At 31.0% G+C, this 8,379-nt stretch overlaps 1 long non-coding RNA gene across 2 annotated transcripts; it reads left to right on the forward strand.

Annotated features, from left to right (window-relative positions):
• Positions 1-205: 205 nt before the first annotated feature.
• LOC143615187 (uncharacterized) lies at positions 206-3,936 on the forward strand. Of its 2 annotated transcripts, XR_013150426.1 has the most exons (4): positions 206-548; positions 1,607-1,677; positions 2,345-2,781; positions 2,829-3,936. It is a non-coding gene; the product is annotated as an uncharacterized LOC143615187 (long non-coding RNA). The 2 variants fall into 2 exon arrangements; XR_013150425.1 differs by having other exon boundaries at positions 2,345-3,936.
• Positions 3,937-8,379: the final 4,443 nt, after the last annotated feature.

An 8,379-nucleotide genomic window follows, 5' to 3' on the forward strand; every position in this document is an offset into this window, starting at 1 on the left:
GTCTTGTTGCTATTTGTCAAATAAGTTTTTTACAATGTGGGGCATTTTTTTTGACTTCTTTATAATAATACTGCGTTACAATAAAAGAAAAAGAAGAAAAGAAAAACCAGTCAGGGTAAAATAGTAATTTCAGGCAACTGAATCAGCATCACAATCAAATTGAAAAACTAACCATAAGCCTGAAAACTAGAAATTAATTCCCAAGTGAACCAACATTCACATACACACACACACACACAACAAGAAACCCAAGAAGACAAAATCTTTGGAAACAAATAATCAAATCAAGATGACTAGATTTCTTCTTCTTCTTCCTCAAAATTTAATCCCCATTTTACCCTTGAAATTGGGTCGGTCACAATTTCATCTTCTTTCTTCATCATTTAATAAAGACTTTGATCCCCACAATCTCTTTTATTATTTCTATCATCTTTTCACCTTCAAAGATCAAAACCCTTTTGGGAATTTGAGATCTGATGAGTAAAATTATGAAATTGGATGGTTTTAAGCGTCAAACCATTGTTCAAGATTACATGGAGTTGCAACAGGTGATCTTTTAATTTTATATTGTTATTTAGGTTTTGTTTTATTTAGGGTTCTTGTTGTTTTGATCTTATAATTTTATATTATTTAGGTTTGATTATATTATTAAGGGTTCTTTGATTTGATCTTTAAGCTGCTTATGAACATATACCTTTGATATTTTTCTAAACTTTTTTTGAAAAAAATATCTAATGTTTCTGATCTTTAATCCCTTGTGGGAATTGTTTCTTGGTAATTTTTTTATTATCAAAATTTAAATTAATTATGCACTTTGGCAAGTGAGTGATTGATACCAAAAAGTGTTTCTTGAATGAGATAAAAATCAAGAACTGTATTTATAATTATTATTATTTTTTTTAGTAATTTGTTCAAAATCTTTCATATTTTCCACTAAGATGTTAGTTTGATCTTTAAGGTTGCTTATGAACCTGTGATGCTGGGACCTTTGATATTTTACTAATTTTTTTTGAAAAAAATATTTAATGTCTCTGATCTTTAGTCCCTATAACTTATATGTGAGAATTGTTTCTTGATAATTTTTTTGATCAAAGTTTAAAGTAATTATGCACCTTAACAAGTGAGTTATTGATAGTAAATAATGTTTCTTGAATGAGATAAAAATCAAGAGTTGAATTTTTAAATTTTTTTGGTAATTTGTTTAATATCTTTTATAATTTCTACAAAGACATGAGTTTGCGATCGAGTTTTATTTAACATAATTTATAAGTGTGTGCCATTTAACAGAAAACAGAAACATTTTGGTATGTTCTAACTTTTTTGAAAAAATATTTGATGTCCTGATCTTTAATCCCTATAACTTATATGTGACAATTGTTTCTTGGTAATATTTTTTTATTATCAAAATTTAAAGTAAGTATGCACTTTAGCAAGTGAGTGATTGCCAGCATACAGTGTTTCTAGAATCGGATAAAAATTAATTGAGTTTTTTAATTTTATTCTTCTTTTGGTAATTTGTTTAAAGTCTTTTATAACTAGCACAAAGATGTTAATTTGCATTTGAGTTTTATTTAAAATAAGTTATACTTCTGCTGTCATATTGCAGGAAACAGAGGCTGCAAGAAACAATTTGATGGCCTTAAAGCAAAAGAAACTAACGTTACAAGCTGAAGTAAGGTATGATATGAATTACAGCTCATTATAAGCTTGTTCTGATCAAGCCTTTTACTTGCTAATCGCTAACTTTATGTAACTAATATGTGTGATCATTCAACTATTGATGGTACTTAAATCCTGTGCAATGTATTATTTCTCCATTAGCTCATGTAGATGTGTATCGTTCACTATTAACTCTATGTAACTAATATGTGGTTAAATGTGTGATCAAGCAGATAGTGTTGTTTGTCCGCAAATGATTTTTTTGTCCCATGTTTTTAAGTTCTATAAACAATTTGCTCGTGTAGATGTGTTAAAATGTGCAAGCAGCAGGGGTGTTTAGACGTGCTTTTTGGTGATGATTGATGCGTAAATAAGGTTGCAAGAGACAGTGTTTCGTGATGTTATAAGTAATTTTTTGCGTGTAATAATCAAATAACTAGACGCTTCAGTTGCTTGTGAAATTCTGATTTTTTAAAATTAATACGTAAGCAATGACATTTTTGTGAAACAGTTCAAATTAGGTCATTTATGACATTGCGCGCGCTCCTTTTACCCTATTCAATCCTTTTTATTTTACTTATTTAACCCATTTAAGGTATAACAAGATCCAAGCTGTTTTTATGTTAACGGGTCAGAGTTGCCATCATGAAATCTGTCTTCTCATGTTCCGTGTCTACATTCACAGGTTCTTGAGGCGAAGACACAAATTGCTATTGGAAAACAAGTCATCGACCCTGCAAGAACAAGTTATAACGAACCCACAACCGACCCAGTTCAGAAAAAGGAACAAGAAAAGGGTCATATGGAAAAGATTAAAACTTTACCCAAATTGCCCCCTACCGAGAAGAAAAAAGCTCCTAGATTTAACATGATTCATGAAGATTCTTTACATGGTGTAAAACAACAATCGGCTCAAAAAGCGGTGGCTAACCAAAGGGTCAGGATTAATGGACCAAAGGAATACCAGTTTCTTGATCTGAGTCTAAAAGTTGACATATTTGAAAGTCAACCTTTTGGTCAAACCGGAAAGCCTGTAAGTTATCAAGACTTTGTTAAACTCGTTGATTATTTTGATTGGAATATTTTATTTTCAATGTGAATGGGTGAACTGGGTTGAAAGGGGTTAAAAGTATTTAAAGCTTAAAGGAACCGTAAATGAACCGAAAAAGATATGTTCATGTTCGTTCGTTTAACTTTAACCAAACAAACGATCGAACATGAACATTTAAATGAACAGGGGTTTCTTGTTTGTGTTTGTTCATGACGAAAATGAATATGTTCATGTTTTTTTGTTAACTGTGTAAACGTAAGGTTCATGAACGTAAATGAAGAAATATATATGAACATAACTGAGCAAAAACCAATTAAAAAGTAAACCTGAACATCAATTTGTTGGGCCTAAAATGTTAATTTAACTGTTGATATTTTAATTCTATAAAACTAGACAAAATTGTAATAAATTTAAAACTAGACGAAATTGTAATGGACCTAAAAATTTAAATAAATTTATAAATGAGCGTAAACGGAAGAACTTAAACAAACATAAACTAACAAACTCAAGTGAACGGACGCTAAAGAACGTTTTGCGAACATAAATGAATGAACAAGACACTTTTTCATGTCCGTTCGTTTAACTAAATGAACAAACATTGCTCGTGTTAGTTCATTTATTAAATAAACGAACCTGAATGAACTTCCTGCCAAACGGTTCTTGAATAGTTCCGTTCTGTTTGTTTACATGCCTAAGGAAATGGGTCAAACGGGTTGACGGTCTAAAATCCTTCAGATGAAAAAAAAGATCTTTATTGTAAATGTAGTTTTTCCAGTCACGTAACGAAATAGTTTTGAAAAACCGGATAAAAAGTGCCTGCGGGTCAACCCGACCCGAACCCATTATGATCCCTTCTAAAAAGTAGTCATCTTGATCTGTTTCACGACCCGTCCATGTCATCATCTCAGATTTAATCTGTTTCAATTATGTTTCTTTGTTACAGAGAGAAGAGAAATTATACGAGCATTGTGAGCCGTTTGATCCTCGAATGCAGGGTTTGACCAGAAATGGTGTTGACTCGCAGCACACAGATGCGCGGTTATCCATGTTTAGAAATGGTGGGAAGAGGAAAGTTTCTTGGCAAGATCCTGTGGCGGTAAGGGTATGAAGTTGATTATGGCGATTTTGACGTCAGTTTTGTGGTTATAAATGAGATTTTTTCTTGTAAAAAGGGTTTTACATCTTAGATTTGTGGGTCTTAAAATGGTAGATAATGATCATATAATTTTTTTTTTTGGGTTTGATCTTATGGCAAGAGTTATGTGATCTTGGTATTAAGGTTGTAAATGAAATTTTTTATATTCTTATAATAATAGATTTATTTTGGTGTTTTGTGTGTAATGTGTGATTTATCTTTAATTTATTCTCCTTGGTTATGCTTTTGACTTCAAGTTTTGGTCAACAAAAGTCAACTTGGTCCTAGGCAAACCAAGTCGGGTTTGACCGGGTGCAAATCGATTTTACTGCAACTTGATTTCGTCGGGTCTGGCCTATTTCAAGCCGGCTTCTTGCCAAACCACTTTCATTACCAGTTTAGTTATGGTTACAAAATATATTATACTCTATAATTATTTAGTAGTAAGAGACTAAAAATTACTAATCTAAAAGATGATAGATTCACCTGATTTATTTCACTTGAGTAGAATCATTTTTTTTTATAATCCAATGACACTCTTTCATTTTTGTATCACATGAGTATTACTTAGAGAATGATGTTGAAAATGAACGGGGATCTGAATAAAACGTTTGGAAACTAAAACGAAAAACTGAATCGTATAGGTGGATGGGTCTCGGACTTCTCGGTATCAAATGTGAAACTTTTATGCTAAAATGCATTATATTTCGGTTTTTTTTTACCCAGATTCACCCCTGAATTAAGACAAAATCAAACATGATATGTTAGTATATTAGGTCTTGGATCAAGTACCCGTATTATTCAGTCTAACCCGAATCCTACTCAGCAGAGCTTCTCATTACATAACAGCTTCCAGAGGTAAAATGAAAAAAATATATTTATATAGAAACATGAGCAAATACATTTTATTCTTAATATGAAAACAACGAGAACTAATTTGTTGTTATCATTAGGTTTATTTTTATAAGTGTTGCTGTTATTTTTTGTTCGCATTTGCTAATTTTCGATTATGAGACGTTATAAGTATTTGTTGATTTATATTTTTTTTGTTATTATTAGATTTTTTCTTTTGTTGTTATAAGTATTTGTTGGTATTCGTTATTATTATTTTTTTAATTTTGTTGTAATTTTTAGGTATTTTTCTTTGTTATTATAAATTATTGTGTATGTAGATTGATATTGTTTCTTACGTTATCATTTTTATTATAAATTAGTATCATTTCCTACGTTCTCATGTTAAGATTAAAATGCACATGAACATTCCCCTATTTATATATATACAATTTCAAGTGAAGTTATACATATATGATTATACATTCTGCAGTTTAAGACTTAAAGTTGTGTATCACTCTACGTGTGTAGGTCGTCGTTTCTCTTTCCAGTTATTTTCTTTCATGCCAGATTCCTTCTATATCATCTTCAAAAAACGACTGTACTATTAGTTTTTCAACCCTACACCTATTCTAGCTCATTTTATATATTCGTATTTCGATTGTGGAATTTCTTTGTTACACATATAGTTCCAGTACCCACTTTTACCTTTTATGATAAATTGACATAAATCGATTTTGACATGGTGGTGGTGTTGAGGCGTTTGAGATCGTCGTCGACTCCTTCACCATTGTTGGTGTGGTGGTGGCAATGGGCAGTGGCAGTGGTTGGGTGGGTGAGTTATATGGTACCGACTATTGTTGCCATTTACATTTCGTAACCCTAGTTATAATATATATTTATAACTCTTAAAAGTTATAATTATCTTGTTATATCTAGTCTCAACGTTGTAGAAGTAGGTCTTGAACACCGAGTACTTCCCGAGTAATCGTTACAAGATATGACGCCGAGATGACTTTTTTTTTAAACTCCGCATAGTTACTACGAACCAATTAAATGTGGTTAACCTCAGCCAGAATCAAATCTAGACAGCAACTTGGGCCGACTTTGACTTCCATAAATAAAAGATAATTTGTATTTCACTGATATTATAGAACGAATATCATTTGTTAGGTAATTATTAGCAATTTTGAGAATAACTTATTATTTAAAAAATGTTTTTGTATTATTTATATTGATATTTACATATTTTGTTATAAATATTAGCAAACTTATAATATTTGACATATATATTATATTAAAATTAATTTGCATTATATTTACTATGTTTGAATACCCTTCAAGTACTCCCCAAACATTCGAGTACACCCAACTCCCTAGTCACTCACCTGGGATCTGTCTAGCGACTTTTGCAATGTCCGTGAACACTCACCTGGAGGCATGACAAGGCGGTAAGGTAAAACTCATTTAGTTCAATAATCCAACTAATGAACACCGTCTACTCGCCTAGTAACGAGTCGAAACTAAATGATGAGGGCATGAATCGAACCTGGATCACATGGAACACCAAGTTTCCCTCTAGCCACTAAATCCATTAATATTCTATTGAATTTGACTTTATTTATAAAAAATAAACTCCGTAACTAAATTTATAAAATTATAAACATTATTAGAATGGGTAGGATAAAATAAAAATCCACTTGAGTTAAGAAAACTCTAGAAACTCATTCTCAAACACATGTTTTTAATTAAAGTTTGAAACTTATGGTTCACAATTAAAGTTAATAAAAAATGTAAAAGTAAAATTATATTAATCAGTTAACAAGTATAGATAATTTTTTAAAACCTTTCAACCAAAATTTCTCTAGTAAAGACTATTTGAATTATGTTACTTTACGATTTGTGTTCTGCGCGTACGCAATGAAAATGTATTTATTAAATATTGACACCCAAATAGTGTCACGAGTAATGAAACAATACGTGGCGCCCCGATGTATAATCCGCCATCGGTCGGGGTGTTACAATTTAAACCAATATCTCTAGTCTAGAATAAGCTTTCATTAGTAAAAAAAATTTAATTTTAGTTTTTCTTTTCATTATCCAAATGCATATTTTATATATAGATAAATATCAATGGTTTTGTTGCACAAGCAATTTTGCCAAAATCGTCCTTAAGGTTTTGATGCTTATACTACTTTTGTCAAAAAAGTTTTTTTTTGCGCAACTAGACCATCAAGGTTTTCTACTTCCTGTCAATTGCGTCCAAATCGATAATTTCGTTAGTATTTTTAAGTTAAGGACAATTATGTCTTTTTAGTGACTGTAAGTGGTTAGATATTTTATTTAGCTGAATTTCTTCACATTTTTAAGGATTGTTGAATAACTTAGATGGAATTAAGGGGCTCGTGATTTTTTTATGTTTTTTTTAAATAAATTGGATTTGGATTTGGGATGGGGATTGAAAAATCTATAATGTGTTTTGTTTGTAAACTTGTTAATATAATTGGATTATACTCCCTTTATATTTACTACAACCTAACAAGCTGTTTATGATGGGTTTTACCACTTTGAACTTGATCATTGTATAACTTGTTTAGGTGAGTGGGCCATTCGGGTCATGTTTAGGTCATATAATCTTATGTGTGTCATGGGTGTGATTCATGTCTCTGTCATAAATGCATAACAATGATCAAAGTTTATCAATCAAACCCGCCAACCCGATACAATTTCATGTTGTTCATGGTTTAACGCAAAAACACTATTAAGCATTTATCAATATCAAATGATGATTTGATCAAAGTAAACACAATGATCAAAGTAAGCAAAGGAGGGAGAAAGCAAGTAGATAGAAGATGTTAGAAGACACATCGTCTTTAATGTTTAAATTTAATTAACGAAGACAAACTTACTAGCTTTGCGTAATCAAACTAGATGTTGAGTAACATATTTTATTTAGGAACGTTTTGAACGATCTTGTTCTCGGACAAATCACGAACATTGTATCCTAGATCTAAATTACCGGTCTTTGTAACTTAGTTTCCAAAATCTTAACCGACTTTTGTAACTTCATAGTGACCTATTGACTATACCATTTTAAAAATTGTCATCTCATTAAAAGTACTTAGTCATATCAAATAGATCATAAATAGTAATATTGTAATTCCAAAATCTATAAAACTTTTAGGTATACATGTCATTTTGCTTCTTGTTTTAAAGTTTCACGTCAGCGCTACATCATACCACACTCTACTCCACTATTTTTCACAAAACTTTGAAAATAGTCACCAATTCACCACTTATCTCACTTTTCAAATTAGATAATAATATTTATATAACTAAAATTAAAACTTAAATATAACAAAGGTTGCATTCATTGACAAGAAATTGTTGAATGTCATTCGTTTTCTCAAATATTGGTTCCGATAAATCTTGATGACACACTTACAAAATTTGTATATGCTTTCTCGTGCGGTTCTCTCGGATATTCTCAAATATTCATCCCAAGCGTTGGATGTTGTCCAGTACCCCATTTGACGTAGTGCAGCAATGCATTTTTGGTAGGTTGTAAAACCTCGACGTCCTCTTGCATCCATCGATTGTCTAAAAAACGGGTAGTACGCTTCTAGATATTTAGCTATCTTTAGGGAATTAAAGGTTTGAGTTGAGAGAGATTTTTAATTTTTTGATATGGAAAAATTTAAGA

This window comes from Bidens hawaiensis, unplaced genomic scaffold, assembly GCF_021521415.1.
Source record: "Bidens hawaiensis isolate Kalapana, Puna unplaced genomic scaffold, B.hawaiensis_p1.1 tig00042213_1, whole genome shotgun sequence".
Lineage (NCBI taxonomy): Eukaryota > Viridiplantae > Streptophyta > Magnoliopsida > Asterales > Asteraceae > Bidens > Bidens hawaiensis.